The sequence below is a fragment of the Tasmannia lanceolata genome, unplaced genomic scaffold (genome assembly GCF_043159265.1).
Source record: "Tasmannia lanceolata isolate RefF3 unplaced genomic scaffold, GAP_Taslan_0.1 ptg000016l, whole genome shotgun sequence".
Taxonomy (NCBI): domain Eukaryota; kingdom Viridiplantae; phylum Streptophyta; class Magnoliopsida; order Canellales; family Winteraceae; genus Tasmannia; species Tasmannia lanceolata.
The window spans coordinates 15,528,030-15,547,781 of NW_027518693.1; the positions used below are offsets into that span (position 1 = coordinate 15,528,030).

The 19,752-nt window shown below is 39.9% G+C and overlaps 1 pseudogene across 2 annotated transcripts in view; it reads left to right on the plus strand.

The window, feature by feature from the left end:
- Window positions 1–19,752, plus strand: part of LOC143848065 (disease resistance protein RPM1 pseudogene) — a 70,176-nt pseudogene that overhangs the window by 7,195 nt on the left and 43,229 nt on the right. The gene's annotated exons all lie outside the window — the stretch shown is intronic.

Genomic DNA, 19,752 nt, shown 5'->3' on the forward strand with positions numbered 1-19,752 from the left:
AAGAAATTTTCTAGAGGGAACATAAAAGGGAAAGATGATTTCTTGTCCGAGCTCACTATCATCAACCGTCTCCGGCATAAGAATCTCGTCCGAACGGTGAGAGCCAAATTTCTCTCGGAAACCTCCCAGGCCGTTCGAGATCTCGAGAGATTCAGATCTAAAAGCAACTTTCTCTCTTCGCAGTCTGAAATATCCTCGATCTCGATCTTTGACAACAGATATGTTGCTCGTTCGTAACAATTCAAGGCAAGATCGAATTTCTTCAGATCGTGCCACATCAAACCAGTCCTGTAGAAGAACGAGGCTGATTTAAAGGCCGGGGATGGAATTCCGGCGACATTTCCAGCTTAAAAAAAGTAGATCGGCTGAGATCTGACGGAGATTTGCCTGTTCTTCGTCGATCTTTGATCGGAGAGCTGCGGAGGTGAAACGGTGAGAAAATCTAGGGTTTCAGTGTTTCCTCCAAACCCCTCTCGTCTGGTCAGATTCTCTCTTACTCCTGGGCTATCTTGCTGTGGAGGAAAAAGGGGGGAGAAGAGAATGGTGTTTCCTTGGGCGAAGCAGAAGAATCGCAGGGAGAAGAGAATAGATAGAATAGGAAAGAAGAGAGTGGAACAGCTGAGGGGAGACTGGAAGTGCTGCAAGTGTGGGTTCCAAATTTCAAGAGAAGGGTTGAATGTTGGCAATGCGGGAAGATCTGGTCGTCGTATGACTGCAATGTCGATACGAGTCCGCCAAAACCAAAGACCAATGCATTGAATGCATCAAGTAGTGGGAGCATGGAAGGGATTGATAAGCCTGAGTCTGGCAGTAGGAAAACTCCTTTGAATATTGTCTTTGGCGAGCCGGACAAAGGAGCGGTTCTTCCATTGGTCTCTTTGAAAGGAACAGAACGTAGTTTGTGGGGCAAAATCGGGGAAGGATGGTCTGGCAATGTTCAGGCTTTGGAAGCTTGGTTGTTTGAAAGGAAAGTTGCAGAAGGGGCTGTTAAAGTTTACAAAATAGATGAAAGGGAAGTTATGATTGTTTTAAAGGCAGAATCTGCTCTTGAGAAATCGAAGATAGCCTGGTTTGCTGCTAGAAATTCGCCATTTGTTGAATTGAGCTCTTGGTCGAAGAAGTTTGAGAATCTGACAAGGGTGGAGTGGTGGTTCATTTCTGGAATTCCACCTCAAGCTTGGTGTGTGGAGGATTTCAGAAACATCGGGAAGAGGATTGGTAGTGTAATTGAGATGGATGATTCCTGCAAAGCTGCTAAAGGATATCAGTGGGCCAAAGTTCGGATTGCCACAAGCTCTGGTTGCCCAATCGTGGTGGCTTTTCCGGTAGGCATCGACGGAGCAACGATGTGGGTGAAATGCGAAATGGAGTCGGCGCGCAAAAAGGTGGATGGGGGGAAGACATATTCCAATCAATTCAGCTCGGATGATGACGAGGATGGGTTTGGTGCTGATGGATGTTCGGAAAACCAGTCTGGTAGTGGGGAGGAGCAGGTTAGCATGGATTGGGCTGGAAGGAATAGGGTGGTGCACGATAGCGGGGGGGGCACATGATAGCAGGGGGGCGCACGTTAGCGCAGAATTTGAAAATCAAATTTCTCAAATTTGTGGTGAGGAAAGAATGGAAGGGAGTGGGCGGGAGTTTCTGGAAGGTCAGACGTCTGGTGTTGACAGAGGTAGGGGGGCTGACTTGATTGACGCTAGGTTGGTGGGCTTGCCAGATGATCATACAAGTGGGCATAGGTTGGTGGGCTTGCCAGATGATCAAATCAGTGGACATATTAATGGGCTTAGAAGACATTTGAACCTGCTGGTGGAGAATATTATTGGGCTGGTGGAGAACAACTCAGGGAGAGGTTGTGGGCCTGTTACACCTTTAAGACAAATGCCAATTGCTAGGAAATTTTGCAACATTGCAGATAGCCCGCCCTTGATTGACATGTCACCAGATCAAGGGATCATAAACTTTGGGGCAGATTTGCATGGTGTTGCTGGCAATGAAATTAGCCTGGAAGAATGGAGGGCTGATTCAAGAGCAGTGGATAGTGTCTATTCAAGTGACGTTGAATTAAGGAGAACATCGGTGAGTCGTAGGGAAGACTCTAACACTGATTTGAGGGGAGAGTGTGAGGAATACTCTCGGAGGATTATCCCTTCGGACTTGGTTTTCCGGAGAATTAATGATGGTTTGGGTAACTCAGAGCACTCTGTACAGTTCAGCCTGGACCGAGCGGGAGAGAAAAGCACCACAAGTGCCGTTGAAGATCCTATCTTACCAGGTATTGGTGGGTTAATGAAGATATTTCAAGTCAATCAATCACAACTGGAATGCGATGGTTGTAGTCTTGGCTTCAACTCCCCCAAAGGTATCAACTCTTCGTTTTCATTTTGTGGCAATGAGGTGTCTTTTCCTTTTCCTAATATGCAGGGCACAGAAATGGGTTTCTATGTAGAGAACGAAATCAGTGAGTCTTTGGGTATGGATGTCCCAAACCATTGCTTGCTATCCTCTCCTATTCCTTCTTGTTATGGGCATCTTGATAAGAGGGCTTTGTTGGGCCGGGAAAATTCCAATAGTCCCGAGGAGATAGAGGGGGTTGAGGGGTCTGTGGGTAACATGGAGTTACTGGAGAGGGCAGTGGATAAGGTGATAGATGTTAGTGAGAAGGTGGGGTTAAGATACCTCGGACCATTACCGGAGTTTCGTGGTATGATTCGGTCAATTGAATTAAGGGATATGGTTGGGGGAGAGGTTAACGAGTCTCACAGGAGTGAATCTTCGAAGAAGTCACTCCGAGAGTTGGCTAGATTGAAATCGGGTGTTAACTATGGGGATAAGAAGAGTGAGGGAGGTAAGAAGAGTTCTCCATTGAGTAGTGTCAAGTCAGGGAGAAAGGGGAGAAAGTACGTGAAAATTGTTTCCTTATGAAGACGTTATCATGGAATGTAAATGGATTGGGTTCTTTGGCGAAGAGAGCTCAAGTGAAGGAAATGGTTAAACGATGTAAACCGAGTCTTGTATGTCTACAAGAAACCAAATTAGAGGTTATTGATAAGGTTACTGTTCAGAGTATTGGTCTCACAGGTCAGTGGAGCTTTTCTTTTGTGGGTTCAATTGGCCTTTCTGGGGGGATTTTGGTTGCTTGGGAGGAGTCTTATTGGAATGTGGTCGAGGAATGGAAATGTAGGTTCTCCTTGTCTGTTGTTCTAGAAAGGGTGGAAGACTCGGTGAGAGTTGTTTTCTCTGGGGTCTATGGGCCTTCTCAAAGGGTGGAGAAAAGGTTGTTATGGGGGGAGTTAGATGGGATTAGAGCGTGATGGTCCCATCCTTGGTGTTTAGGTGGAGACTTTAATGAAATTAGATTTGCGTGTGAAAGGGTGGCTTGCACGAGGTCTAATAGAAATATGGTCTTATTCGCTGATTTCATTTCTAAGCATGAGTTAATCGATCTTCCGTTATCTGGGGCTCGGTTCACGTGGAATAGAGGGGAGAGTCATAGTAGGATTGACCGCTTCCTTGTATGTCCGATGTGGATGTGCTTGACTCCTGAGGTGATACAAAAATCCCTGGTTCATTCGGTTTCAGATCACTGTCCTATTCTTCTGGATCCGAGGTTAGAATCTTGGGGCCCCCCACCTTTTCGATTTGAGATTGCATGGCTCCAGGATCCAAATATGGAAGAAAGGATGGGAAAATGGTGGGCCTCTGAAAATTTTGAGGGGCCTGCAGACGTTAGAATAGGGAGAAAATTGAGATTTGTTAAGAAGATGTTGAAGGAATGGATTAAGGAGAAAAGAGGGGCTGACTCTTGCAGAAAGAATTGGTTGGAAAGTAGGATTATAGCTCTAGGAGATTTAGAGGAAGAGGGATTGGGGAACATTGGTTCTAGGGAGTGTGGACCCCGATCCGAGAGAGATGTAGCGGTGAGGGACGTGCCCCACGCTACGAAGTCTCACTGGATCATCCACGTGAATGGAGAGCTCTACCAAGGAACTCTCGAAAGAAGTGCCTCTCACAGCATGAGTGGCGATATAAAAGGTGAGATACCTCTCGATTCGGGGACTAGCCCAGATTCGAGGCGTACCTTAAACAAAGAAGAGTCGCCATCCAAGGAAAAAAAGCAAATGGGCCCTGGATCCCATACTATGCTCTGTTGCAACGGATAACCAGAGATATAAAATAAGGTTCGTGCCTGGTTACGAATTCGGAAGATCTAAAGAGCACCTCATCCGCCCAAGTGCAAACACCTGGTCTCTTATGCCATTTACTTAATAATTTTGAAGAGCTTTGGGCGAAAATCCTATGGAATGGGAATGAATATCTCCGAGAAGACGTCTATCTAATCATGCATGTCTCGGAGATGAAATCAAAGGCACACAAGATAAAATAAAAGAAATATGTGTCACCTAAGCATAGCTAGGTTATAAGTGACATGCCTAATGGGTGTCTAAGTTCTGATGAACAAACACATGCACGACACACCAAAAAAGTATAAGGTCTGCGCAATAAAGTAAGAAAACACTGCAAAACATAGAAAAATGACTCGATACTATACAACCCTAAGACTCTAATCTATACCTAGGCCCGAGTCTTTAGATGATCTGATGTTCATCCAAAGAAGCCTACGTATCCCCGCCTCCACGAGAATCAAGGCAACGTAGTTCTTCGCACCTATTCTAAGCTATGATGCCTAAGACATCTAGACCTCTATCCTAGACTCGATCTAAAAGACCGGACTAGTTCTTAAAGCTTCTTGTGTGATTATTTAAATTCCAATGGATTGTAAATTTTAGGACACCCTATATGCCTTAACTAAATGCAGGTTAGCCCTAAGCTAATGCAGGTGGTTCCTATAATCTATGTGTAGCTAGGCTGTACGCCCTAAGGGAAACAATGGGATCACTAGCGTATCCAAGACTTAATCATCATTCGGCGATATGAATCGCCAACTGACTGGACGGAGGCGCTCCTATAACTCTAGGACAAACTCCTAACTCTAACACAAACACAAACAAACCACACAACACATCAAAGACAAACTCAAAACTCTAAAACTCTTTAACTAGGACAAACTCCTAACTCTAGAGGAAGATCTTGTTGAAAACAAGGTTTTGAAGATTTTTGGTATTTTTTCTTAAAATGGGTAAATGATTTATTTACAAAGGTTTGGCTGGACCTGAGATAAGAATCTCAAGCTGCACTACGTACCTCGTGGAAGAGGATCAAGCCAACGTAGTTCGAAACAGATTTCCTAACTACTTCTAATGACTCAAGATTTTTGAGATTTTTGGTTTTTCAGATGTTTTTGATATTTTGGTTGTTTTATAGTGTTTTTTGAGTTTTTTGACGCAAGGGGGACAAATCCTATCATCATAAGGGGAGGATAGACTCCTGATATCCCGCAAAGGTTGGACAGCATCCTATGCTTTGCGAGGGAAAAGAACAGAAACACAGCTCTGCAAGGGTTGGACAGCTTCCTATACCTTGCAGGAGCGGATAGAAAAAAACACATGATTTGATGAGAGGTTAGAAAGAAATCTACCCCCTATGATGATAGAATTTGATTCCTGACAGAAAGACAGACTCTCTAGCTAAGGACAGACTCCTAGGCTAAGGACTGACTCTGAAAATAGGATTCTAAGAAGGAGGTGCTAATGAGACAAAGCCTGTCTCCTAAAAGAAAAAGAGATAAAGAAGGGTGCTAGTGAGACTATCAAGCTAAGATAAAGCTCACAAGTAATAAGGAAAGACCTTGTGCATATTTGGCAAAGGTAAAACACCCAGCCGGGCCGGACAGCTACCTAGCCCTAGGGTGCAACAAATGTGCAACCCAATACCCATAAGGGTAGGGGTATGTTGCCAAGCCGAGTAAGGTGTTCTCCCAAAACCAAACGACACACAAAGAGGAAGTTTAGCAAGAGAATGAGACTGGGTAAGTCCCTTAGACACAGAGGTAGGATAGAGAAAAATGCTAGCAAGACTGGGCAAGTCTCCTAAGCACAAGGATGGGCTCCAACTAACCTTATCATTGTCCAAACAATGATAAGAAAATGAGATAACTGACAGACCAAGTTGGTCTTCGACTAGAAGAGGGTTTAAGACCTGTGAGATTAGAGGTAGTCTCTTAGGGGTTGACTCAGGTTGATTCATTAATGAGACAATGCCTGTCTCCAAAGATTTGGATCTAAAAGACTAGGCAACTCTTTTGAGAAAATGGAATGCTATTTGGACTGTGCAAGTCCCCCTAAAGATGGACTTGAAATGACAAAGGAAAGAAACCTAAAAGACTTAAACAGTCTCATAAAATGAAGAAAAGATCAAAAGGGAAAACATTACTAGGACTATGCAAGTCCTCTAAAATAATGGGCTTGCTAATGTATAAGAACACCTAAAAGATTAAGCACTTTCTACTAAAAGAAAGAGAAAGAAGAAAAATGAGTATTACCATAATCTATTATGTCTCTACAAGGATGAGCTAAAAGTAATAACCTTAAACATTCAATATATTATGTTTACTATTCAAACAAGTTTTATATGGCAAGAATACTATCATAATATCTATTTTTATACCCAAACATTTAATACCTTGGTTCAATCTGAAAGAACACAATAGTGAGATATACATGTCAAATGCGGTAAGGATATGTAAAATATAGCTTTAAATATGATCAAAATAAACAAGATCCCAACTTGAGGTTTTCAAAGCATAAGACATCATCAAGTGTTGGTTGATAACTATGCTGCATTATTTTCATACTTAAACATGCCCATCTCTTCATACAATCCCAATTTTTTATTCTAATGAACACAAGTTATACCAAAGCATGGAATTGTATATATGTTGCAATACAAAATTGATTGGGTAGCTAAGTGAACTTGTACCAACTGGTGATGCAATGTTTTGAAAAGAAAAACTGAACTTAACAGCTGTAGTGCAAGCATTTTTTAAAGGAAGACATTACAAATGTACCAACATTACTATTTCATAAATTTCAGCAGGTAGTAATCTAGACACACATAAATTTACACACACACACACACAAATCACAGATTATTTAGCCGTAAATAGAGACTGTAGTTATATAATAATTCGCGGTCGCAACCATAGACATTATACATAAACTCCTGGTTCTTTCATTTTACTCAATTCCATCCGGATTCATGAGGACAGATAAGGTTACATGATGCACACATCAAAATTTTAAGTTATCATTGAAAGAAAACAGGGCAAGATTGAGCATTTATCAAAATATGGCTGAGTTATTATCAAGGGGATGAGGGTGTGCATATCAAATGGGGCATGAGAGCCGTCCATATACAAATGGAACAAAGGTTGAAACGTGCAGAAAATGATCCAAACCAGTGGTAACACAGGGCAGAAATGTGCATAAAAAAAAATGAGCTGGACCAGTGTCAACACAGCGCAGAAATGTGCAGAAAGTGGTCAGCAAGTGGTTAACAACAGTGAACATCAGCTATGTGCTTGTGAGACGAAACAATGGGCAGCAATTTTCATGAAATAATGAACAGCAGTAGTGAACAACCAGTAGACAGCAACTATGTGCTTGTGAAACGAAACAATGGGCAGCAGTTTGCATGAAATAATGGATAGCAGTTATAGTACAACCACTTTTACTATATGTATAAATAAATTGACTCCAAATAAACATGGACAGATGGGAAATCTGAGTAGAAAGCGAAGGAATTCAATGAAACTTTAAGAATTAAGCTTTAGAAGGTACTAGGAATTTGTCCTTCTCAAAATACAGGCTTGCATGATTAGCAGACCAATATAAATAATTTGAAATTTAAAAAGACATGGTTAAAAAAAATTATTAAGATCAAAAGCATCTCCTAGATCTTTACAAATCAACTACAAAGGGAATGAATAATCAATATTGAATTAGCATCAATGATAGTTACCCGATATATTCAATGCATTGGGAGCCATTAATAGAATAAATGACAATAATCACGTGAACTAAACATGCAGAATTTATGGGATATCATCAGCCTAACCAATATTCTATTTGATTCAATGACTCACTTTATCCCCCAAATACTTATCAAATGGACTGCACACTAGTTGGCTTCAACATCTTCATTAGAATCCTTCATCCCTTTTCAAATAGACTATAAAAGGGATAAAAAAAAAGTGACACATATTTAAACCAGTAAGTGTGGACCCCGATCCGGGAGAGAGGCGGCGGTGAGGGACGAGCCCCACGCGCTAAGGTCTCTACAGATCATCCACGTGAATGGAGAGCTCTACCAAGGAACTCTCGAAAGAAAATGCCTCTCACAGCATGAGTGGCGATACAAAGGTGAGATACCTCTCGATTCAGGGACTAGCCCAGATTCGAGGCGTACCTTAAACAAAGAAGAGTCGCCATCCAAGGAAAAAGGCAAATGGGCCCTGGATCCCATACTATGCTCTGTTGCAACGGATAACCAGAGATATAAAATAAGGTTCGTGCCTGGTTACGAATTCGGAAGGTCTAAAGAGCACCTCATCCGCCCAAGTGCAAACACCTGGTCTCTTATGCCATTTACTTAATAATTTTGAGGAGTTTTGGACGAGAATCATATGAAATGGGAACACAAATCTCCGAGAAGACGTCTATCTAATCATGCATGTCTCGGAGGAAAAATAAACACACATAAAAGAAATAAAAGTGTCACCTGAGAATAACTAGATTTTAAGTAACATGCCTAATGGGTGTCTAAGTTCTGGTGTGCAAACACATGCATGACATACCAAAAAAGTATAAGGTCTGCGCAATAAAGTAAGAAAACACTGCAAAACATAGAAGATGACTCGATACCATACGACCCTAAGACTCTAATCTATACCTAGGCCCGAGTCTTTAGATGATCTGATGTTCATCCAAAGAAGCCTACGTATCCCCGCCTCCACGAGAATCAAGGCAACGTAGTTCTTCGTACCTATTCTAAGCTATGATGCCTAAGACATCTAGACCTCTATCCTAGACTCGATCTAAAAGACCGGACTAGTTCTTAAAGCTTCTTGTGTGATTATTTAAATTCCAATGGATTGTAGATTTTAGGACACCCTATATGCCCTAACTAAATGCAGGTTAGTCCTAAGCTAATGCAGGTGATTCCTATAATCTAAGTGTAGCTAGGCTGTACGCCCTAAGGGAAACAATGGGATCACTAACGTATCCAAGACTTAATCATCAATCGGCGATATGAATCGCCAACTGACTGGACGGAGGCGCTCCTATAACTCTAGGACAAACTCCTAACTCTAACACAAACACAAACAAACCACACAACACATCAAAGACAAACTCAAAAACTCTAAAACTCTTTAACTAGGACAAACTCCTAACTCTAGAGGAAGATCTTGTTGAAAACAAGGTTTTGAAGATTTTTGGTATTTTTTCTTAAAATGGGTAAATGATTTATTTACAAAGGTTTGGCTGGACCTGAGATAAGAATCTCAAGCTGCACTACGTACCTCGTGGAAGAGGATCAAGCCAACGTAGTTCGAAAAACGATTTTCCTAACTACTTCTAAATGACTCAAGATTTTTGAGATTTTTAGCTTTTCAGATGTTTTTGATATTTTGGTTGTTTTATAGTATTTTTTGAGTTTTTGATGCAAGAGGACTGAATCCTATCATCATAAGGGGAGGACAGACTCCTGAAATCCCGCAAAGGTTGGACAGCATCCTATGCTTTGCGGGAGAAAGAACAGAAACACGACTCTGCAAGGGTTGGACAGCATCCTATACCTTACAAGAGCGGATAGAAAAACACAAGATTTGATGAGAGGTTGGATAAAATCCTAACCCCTATGATGATAGGACTGAAACCTGAAAGAAAGATAGACTCTCTAGCTAAGGACAGACTCCTAGGCAAAGGACTGACTCTGAAAAAAAAAGGATTCTAAGAAGGAGGTGCTAATGAGACAAAGCCTGTCTCCTAAAAGAAAATGAGATAAAGAAGGGTGCTAGTGAGACTATCAAGCTAAGATAAAGCTCACAAGTAATAAGGAAAGACCTTGTGCATATTTAGCAAAGGTAAAACATCCAGCCGGGCCGGACAGCTACCTAGCCCTAGGGTGCAACAAATGTGCAACCAGATACCCATATAGGATAGGGGTATGAAGCCAAGCCGAGTAGGGTGTTCTCCCAAAACCAAATGATACACAAAGAGAAGGTTTAGCAAGAAAATGAGACTAGGTAAGTCTCTTAGACACAGAGGTAGGATAGAGAAAATACTAACAAGGAAAAAGAGACCTTGTGCATATTTGGCAAAGGTAAAACACCCAGCCGGGCCGGACAGCTACCTAGCCTTAGGGTGCAACAAATGTGCAACCAGATACCCATATAGGATAGGGGTATGAAGCCAAGCCGAGTAGGGTGTTCTCCCAAAACCAAATAATGCACAAAGAGGAGGATGCTAATAGAATGAGACTGGGCAAGTCTCTTAGACATATAGGTAGGATAGAGAAAAATGCTAACAAGGAAAAAGAGACCTTGTGCATATTTGGTTTAGGTAAAACACCCAGCCGGGCCGGACAGCTACCTAGCCCTAGGGTGCAACAAATGTGCAACCAGATACCCATATAGGATAGGGGTATGAAGCCAAGCCGAGTAGGGTGTTCTCCCAAAACCAAATGATGCACAAAGAGGATTTAAGACCTATGAGACTAGAGATAGTCTTCTAGAGGTTAACTCAGGTTGATTCATTAATGAGACAATGCCTGTCTCCAAAGATTTGGATCTAAAAGACTAGGCAAGTCTTTTGAGAAAATAGAATGCTATTTGGACTGAGCAAGTCCCCTAGAGATGGGCTTGGGCTAGCGCCTTCATCGCCCTACAAGAAAAGGGGATTCTAATATCTAAAGAAAATTAACAGCAATCTATAAGACTGTGTTAGTCTATCAAAGAGAGAAGAAAAAGTTGCCAGATAATTGCAAATTTCACTCTAAAAACAAATCAAGTGCTAAGCAAAGAAGAATATACAATTTAATTGTAATCATAAAATGATAACTAACATTAATTAGTCCAGACCAGCCGCTGGATAGCCTAATAAAGTAAAAAAAAACAATATCAAACACTTCTAAACCAACCACAAACCCCAATACGGGGACTCCAATGAAATCAGATGATGCCAAAGTAATCATCTGATATCACATACACATAATAATATTTCTAATCCCGCCTTGAGATCAGACAGTACTCATGTCGATAATATCGAATAGAGTAGTCATCTGATCTCCTTCTTCCTATTAAACAATTTATTTAAATAAAAAGAATGAGTATAATAAGCTTCGAGATAAACTCACCTGAACAATCCATTTATTATTGAATTTTAAGGTGTCCAAGAAGATTGTATATAATATTTTAAAATGATCAAATGAGACAATGATATAAAATAAAGACTGCAAGAAGATCTCGTTAATATAAAATGAACTATCATAAACATTAAAATAATAAGATATCCGCAGTCTATACTTTTCTTAAAGAAATGACATCATCTCAGCTTAAAATATTATCAATGACAAGTCTCTTTTAAAACATTTGAACAAGCATGAATTATTACCTAAGAATTTAACCACTTATAAAGGTGGCAACTATGTGCAATAATGGGCATCAAACAATGAACTACAATGAACATCAACTATGTGCTAGTGAAAAGAACCAATAGACAGCTTGTTTATACAAAATAATGGGCAGCAATTTATACAAGATAATGGGCAGCAAGCGGTGAATAAAAATGGACAACAGCTTTGTGCTTATGAACCAAATCTATGAGCAGCAGTTATATACAAAATGAAACAGCAAGTAGTAAGCAAAAAATGGACAATATCTATGTGCTTGTGAACCGAATCTATGGGCAGCAGTTATACACAAAATGGATAGCAATTAGTGAGCAAAAAATGGACAATATCTATGTGCTTATGAACCAAATCTATGGGCAGCAGTTATACACAAAATGGACAGCAGATAGTGAGCAAAAAATGGACAATATCTATGTGCTCGTGAACCGAATCTATGGGCAGCAGTTATACACAAAATGGACAGCAGATAGTGAGCAAAAAATGGACAATATCTATGTGCTCGTGAACCGAATCTATGGGCAGCAGTTATACACAAAATGGACAGCAGATAGTGAGCAAAAAATGGACAATATCTATGTGCTTGTGAACCGAATCTATGGGCAGCAGTTTATGCAAAATAAGAGGCTTGGGCTATCGCCTTCATCGCCCTGGCGATGAATGGAAGAAATTAACTTCGCACAAATTATGAGAACGTTAATACTGATGGCATTTTGGACACATTCATACATACTAGTAGTGAAAACCGAGACCCACTTTTAAAGTTGAAGCTAATCCATTCTCATTCTCACCATCCAACAATCATCATAATCATTTGATTGTAAACAAAATCTAATCAATGCGAAAAATAAAATAAAATAATGGATTCCAAACAACATGAATTAAGTAGTAGAAAGAGATACAAGCACAAACATGCACTCTCAGCAATGGTGAAGGGATCTGTCATTGAAGTGATAAGGGTAAGCTAGGAATGTCCCATAAGAATGTCGACTGTGTTAATGAGATAAACATGCATATGAGCTGTCCACAAGAACTGATGAGTGCCAAATTATATAACAATGCTTTTCACAAGGGAGTAGTGTAAGTATCTACCTATAGTACCACTTTAGGACAGTTGCATCACCACAAATGAGGCTGCTATGGTCACTATTCTATTCCAAACAATAAAATGAGGGCTGCCAATATCATAGTGTAAGGACTGTACATATCAAAATGAAATGGGCTACCATTATTAAAGTGAAATAATGGCTGCTAAAACAAAAGTGAAAGAAGGGCGGCCATTATTAAATTGAAGTGAGGGCTGCCAAAATCAAAGAGAAGAGGGCTGCTACTATAAAGGGGATGGCTGCCAATATCAAAATGGGGTTTGAGGGCTTCTATTGTCATCTCTATGACTCAAACTCAGCAACTATGGAAAAAGGCTGCTTATACAAAAGAAGGGGCTTCAATTACGTACTACTAAAATCAATCTATACAAGGGAACATTCATATGAATTCACTGCACTTCAAATCACATATCAAAAGTGACTTGACTTTCGAACCAACACCCAATAAAACTGAGGCAAACCACAACTAAAAAAAAAATCCTATTATGAAAGGTCAATTTGAACTAACATGAATAAGCTCAAATGAAATAGTAGTTTGACATCTTCTCAATATTTCCAGGTAGGTGATTAGCATTATTTTCTTCCTTTTAATAACGAAACCAAAACTTCTATAAGAGTAAGATTTCAGCCCTCCCTTCAACCACTAAATCATCTGACTTAATCATGCTCCAAAGATAAAAATGAAACAACACAATTAGCCAAGACCATCAATGTCCAAGTTAAGCTATAAAAACCCTCTCACATCAACATCTCTACATGTCGTCAACAAACCAATAACTCCCATTCCCACCACCAATATACTAACTATAAAAATATGGGATTAAGAAACTAAAGGTCCACCAATAAGGTACAAAATATGACTTCTTGGTTTAGATGCGTATATAAACATGTAGCCGTGATTGTATGCATGGTCCAAATTTGAAATACACTTTAACGATACAACGAACCAAAATTACAATTCAAAAACATGACCTTCAACATAGCAATGCCGATCAATAGGAACCATGCAGAAATGAACAATAAAAAAAAAATTTATTATTGGTTACAAGGACTCATAGCTAAACAGAGACATAATTAAATTTCAACAAGGCAAACCAGCATAGCTAAACAGGGACATAATTAAATTTCAACAAGGCAAACCAGCAATTTCAACAAAGCATATTTTTAAATAATCTAGTCTTTAACTTTAAATAATTTTTCACATTCCCTGCAGAAAATATTTATATATATATATATTTTTATGTCTTATGCTAGCACATACTCAAAATAAAATCTCCTTTGGTTTGTAAATATCATAGCCTTCACTCAATAAAAATCAAAAGCAAAAAATAAAATACACAAATAACATTTATGAAATTTGCGAATAGAAAATCATTATACGATCTTTTACAATCAAATGAGATCCTACCTCGTTATACCCGAGAAGCTCCTCTCTATTCTCTTTCAGCCAACAAAGAAATTACAGAGACAAATAAGCATTTGCTGAGACCAGATCTTGACCGAAGCTTGGAATTTGACTGCGGATTAGCCAGAGAACAGCCGGAATTTAACCGGAAATGATCGGAGAAGATGACATAGAGGGTTAGGGTTTAGATCTGCCTTCTCTTTCTAAAAAATAGGGAAAATCTTCGATCTAAAAGTGAGATGCTCAGATTTGAGTATTAGAACCTCGAACACAAGGCTTCCTAAGCTAAATCTAGGGTTTCTAAAAAAAAAGAAGAATATACAGATCGGAGCACCGGCGAGTTTGCCGGAGAAGGAAAAATGAGGAGATGAAAAAGCTGGATCTGATTATGGGAGAAAATCAGATCTGATGTGAAAGATGATCAAGGTAAGGTTCTTAAAGAGCAAATTAAAGCTTGATGAGGATAGAAAAAGAAGAATAAGATCAAAGGAGAAGATTAATAGCTGAAGAAAACATACAATGACCGGATCTCCGGTGATTTCACCGGAAAAAGCGATCGGAGAAGAAACCCTTGCTTTCCTTTTTCCGTTCTTTCTTTCTCTCTCTCTCTCTCTCTCTCTCTCTCTCTGATCTGTGTTTGCTGGAGCTTAGATCTAAAGATTTGAGATTATTAGAAAAGAAATAGGAAGGGAAGGAGAAGCAAAATTAATAAAGGAAGAAGAAAGAGCTACGGTCTGAGATTTGCTAAGATCAAACCGGAGAGAAGATAGCCGGATTTTATGGAAATCAGCCGGATTCCGGTAGAATTCCAGCGGAGAAAAAGGAGGAGATGAAAATCGGTGGACTAACCGGAGAAGAGGAGATCGGAGAAGAAGAAGGGATTGGGTTTTGAAATTTGGGGGAAAACCTCTCTCTGCGAATTTTCTCTGAAACGAAAATTTTTTTTTTGTTTCTTCTCACGAATTTTTATATATATAGAAAAATAAATCTGTTGATAAAGGCACCCCATTTGATAAGCGCACAAATGCGCGAATTCACTTGGATAATACACCCCTCCCAATATTTGATAACTGTACCAACTTGGCTTGTCTTTTTCGAAAATCTTCATCGGATTTTTCTGAGATTTTGCAGGGGCTTTTCTGAAGTCTCGAGGCTTCTAAATATGTGTTCATGGGCATTTGAAGCATTAGGTTGACCTAGATTTTCATTAAAAAGCAAGGATTTTGGGATAAAAATCAAAACCTAGTGGGCCATCCCTTGATTGCACTACATATACTCTCTCAGCCCGTTTGCTGGGCAAACGCGCTCAGCTTTTTTCTGAAATTTTGCAGGGGCTTAGCTGGGATCCTAAGCTAGCTTGGGATGAAATTTGGGGTTCTATCTCATTTATTTGATGAGGCTTTGCTCAAACATGAAGGGATTAGGGCACGGTCAAAATGGGGTGTCTACAGATGCCCCTCTTTGGCAGAGCGTGCTTGTCGCGCGAATGTCAAAGCTGAACTGACAGCACATTTTGACTGGCCCAAGATTAAAGAGTTTAAAATTTTTGATTTTTTGATTTTTGAAAATGTCATTCACAAGATACATGGTGAAATAGCCTTTCACCAGACTCTGACTCTACAAACGCTGGTGAGATAGCCTCTCTCCAACTCTTAACTCAGTACATATTGACGAGATAGCCTCTCTTGCAAAACATTAAATGACAGATTTGATTATGAATGATCTTGAAATTTGAAGAGAAAATGAATCTGGATGCCGTGTAGAAACGGACTTGAATGCCGCGTGGAAACGGACTTTGAATGCCATGTGAAAATGGACTTGGAATGACTTTGGATGCCGTGTGAAAACGGACTTTGAATGCCATGTGAAAATGGACTTGAATACTTTGAAAACATTTTTTTTTTTTAACTTTTAAAACTTTTCAAATGGTGAGAGAAATGACCAAACTCCAAATCGCGGAGCCATTGGCAAAAACATCTTTTAAAATCTTTCAAATGGTGAAAGAAATGACCAAACTCCAAATCGCGGAGCCATTGGCAAAAACATCTTTTAAAATCTTTCAAATGGTGAAAGAAATGACCAAACTCCAAATTACAGAGCCATTGGCGAAAACAGCTTTTAAAATCTTTCAAATGGTGAAAGAAAAAACCAAACTCCAAATCGCGGAGCCCTTGGCGGAAACAACTTTTAAAATCTTTCAAATGGTGAAAGAAATGACCAAACTCCAAATTACAGAGCCATTGGCGAAAACAGCTTTTAAAATCTTTCAAATGGTGAAAGAAAAAACCAAACTCCAAATCGCGGAGCCCTTGGCGGAAACAACTTTTAAAATCTTTCAAATGGTGAAAGAAATGACCAAACTCCAAATCGTGGAGCCATTGGCGAAAACATCTTTTAAAATCTTTCAAATGGTGAAAGAAAAAACCAAACTCCAAATCGCGGAGCCATTGGCGAAAACAACTTTTAAAATCTTTCAAATGGTGAAAGAAAAGACCAAACTCCAAATCGCGGAGCCATTGGCGAAAATAACTTTTAAAATCTTTCAAATGGTGAAAGAAAAGACCAAACTCCAAATCGCGGAGCCACTGGCGGACATATATATATTTTTTTAAATGAAAGGAAAATTCATTGAAACGAATGAAGAAATGACCAACTTTGATCGATTTCACAAGGTAAATAAATCATTCTTTGCCAAGAATGATTGAAAATGCATGATCTTTGCTGAAGATAAAACTCAAGGAACTTGAAGAAAATTTCAGGTATTAACCCTTTTAAAATGATTGAAAAGCATTTTGCTGAAGGTTTGACAATTGCAGGAGCAAATTCTAAACTCCGCTAGGGATAAGATTTTCTGAAAACTGGACTTCAAAAGAAAACAATTTGATTGAAGAGACTGACTCAAAGATTGTGTTTAAGCTTCTCTGGTTTTCATTTGCTGAGAATAGCTATCCTAGTTATCATCACGCTTGATATCTTTTATGACGTAAGTCATAAAAGATGCCCCTAGTATGAAATACTTCCATAACAGATTCGCAAGAGAGCAAAACACAGGAAATGGTCAAAAATTTTCATTTCATTGAATACTTGAGGTTACAAAGCTTTCAGGTTTACAACAGGCTGTATCTGCCCGACAATTGCCTTTCAATTCTAACGATCTCTGCCATTTCATATGGGCTTGAAAGCCTGCCATATGGACTTGAGAATCAATCATCTTCCGAACTTCACTCTGCTGCGCATCACCCTTGAGGGGATACAAATTCATCATTTTTTTTTATCACCCTAGCCTTGGGAGGAATATTAACCACACAGAACTCTGGAATTTGACCTTGACTCGACATAGAAAAAGACCTGGACAACTAGCAAATGAGAACTTCGTTGGGCACAATGACTTAAACTCTAAGAGAGACTGAATCTGCTTCTTAGTCTGATAAGTATTTTTAAAATGGTACAGTCTACCACTCTTAAAATCTTTTGAAAACCGTATTTAAAGGTGTTTCATTCCCTTTTCCGGTATTTCCATCATGGTTATTATTCTCTTGGATTGCTTAGTCTTAACCCCTTAGCCTTGAGAGTGTCAGAAGAATTTCTGTCGGTGCTTACTCAGACTTTTGAAGTAGTGCTGCCGAAGAAATGAAAGTCTTGCTGGCTTTCAGAGGTTCTGTCCTTTATGAAGTCACTGCCATGACCAAATTGCCTTTTCAGGTTTTCGATTTGGCGGACCGCATGCCTTAATTTTTGCCTAAGCCGCCCTTTCAGGTTTTCAGCTTAGCGGGTAAATGACCCTAACTTTTGCCTAGACCACCCTTGCGGGTTTTCAGTCTAGCGGGTCTAAGACTCCATTATATTTTTTTATTTTCTTTCTGTTTCTCTACAAACTTGGGCCTAAGTACACCAGAAGGACTTTTAGGTAGGCTTGGGTTCAAACAGGTTAACATTTGGTAAGTTTTCATGTATTTGACCGAATCTGGCCCTCCAGACTGCCTACGTATCCCCAAAGAAATGAGAATCAGGTCCGCGTAGTTCGCCCATTTGGGTTTCAAAAATTGTTTATTTTGTTCTTTCTTTCCTTCTTTTCTTTTTTTTTTTTTAAGGATTTGAAAGGTTTGAAGGATTTGACCGAATCCGAATTAATCAGGCTACCTACGTACCCTGTAGAGAGGGATCAGGTCATGACGTAGTTCAGGTTATTATCTTTTATGACGCAAGTCATAAAAGATGCCCCTGGTTTGAGTTTATCAAAGAATGAAAGCGTGTTTTTTTTTTTAAGCTCAAAGTGTTTGCAAATGGTTTTTTTTTTTTTGACTTTGAGGTTGTTGGCTTTTGAGCTCTGATCGATCAAAGACGGCCTCCTGGTGTATCTAAGCATAGTACTTTTTTAGTTGGTCCAGGTTTGTAGGTTCTGTTAATTTTTCTCCATTTTCATTGAGGAGTCTTACGGCTTTTCCAGGCAGGACTTCATCAAAAATGTAAGGACCAGACCAATTTGGCCTGAACTTCCCTCTGGGATCAAACACTGGTGCCCTGTAAGACTTCAAGACGAGATCTCCTGGTTTCAGGTCCCGGACCTTGACTTTCTTGTTAAAGGCTCTTTCAATTCTTCTCTGATACCCTTGGATGTGATACAATGCTCTCAGCCTCTTTTCATCAATCATCTGCAATTCCTGATGTCTGGCTTTGGCCCACTCAGACTCTGGCAGATTCGCTTCCATCATAACTCTTAGAGACGGGATTCTCCCTTCAACAGGGAGGACTGCTTCCATTCCATACACCAGAGAGTATGGAGTTACACCTGTAGAAGATCTGATCGATGTCCTGTAAGCCCACAAAGCAAAAGGAAGCTTGTTCGACCAGTCCTTATAAGTCTCGGTCATCTTACTGATTATGACCTTGATATTCTTATTCGCTGCTTCTACCGCCCCGTTTGTCTGCGGTCTGTAAGGAGATGACTTGTGATGCTTGATTTTAAACTCTTCGCACAGGTGCACTACCTCTTTCTTGAAATGAGATCCATTATCAGAAATCAATTCATGAGGTACTCCATATCTGCAAATGATATTCGCACGGATGAACTTCGCAACTGTATTGGAAGTTATGGAAGCATATGAAGCAGCTTCTATCCATTTCGTGAAATAATCAATGGCCACCAAGATGTACTCGTGCCCACTTGACGATTTGGGATAGACTTTGCCAATGATATCAATTCCCCATACTGAGAATGGCCACGGCGAGGTCATAGAATGCAGCTCCGACGGAGGCACATGAATAAGATTCGCATAGACTTGGCATTTATGACATTTCTTCACGAATGCGAAACAATCTGTTTCCATTGTGGGCCAATAGAAACCAAGTCTAAGGATTTTTCTTGACAACATTTTACCGTTCATGTGAGGACCACAAACACCTTCATGTGTTTGCTCTATGAGCTCTGCAGCCTGATCTTCATCAACACACAGAAGCTGAATACCGTCAAATGACCTTCTGTACAATTCTTCACCACAGATGATGAAGTTGGCAGCGAACTTCTGAAGAGTTTTCCTCTCTTTGCTGGAAGCTTCAGGCGGATGTCCCTTGCCTGAAATGAAATTTCTGATATCTGTATACCATGGCTTACCATCTGGACACCTGGCAGATATTTCAATGGCATTCACA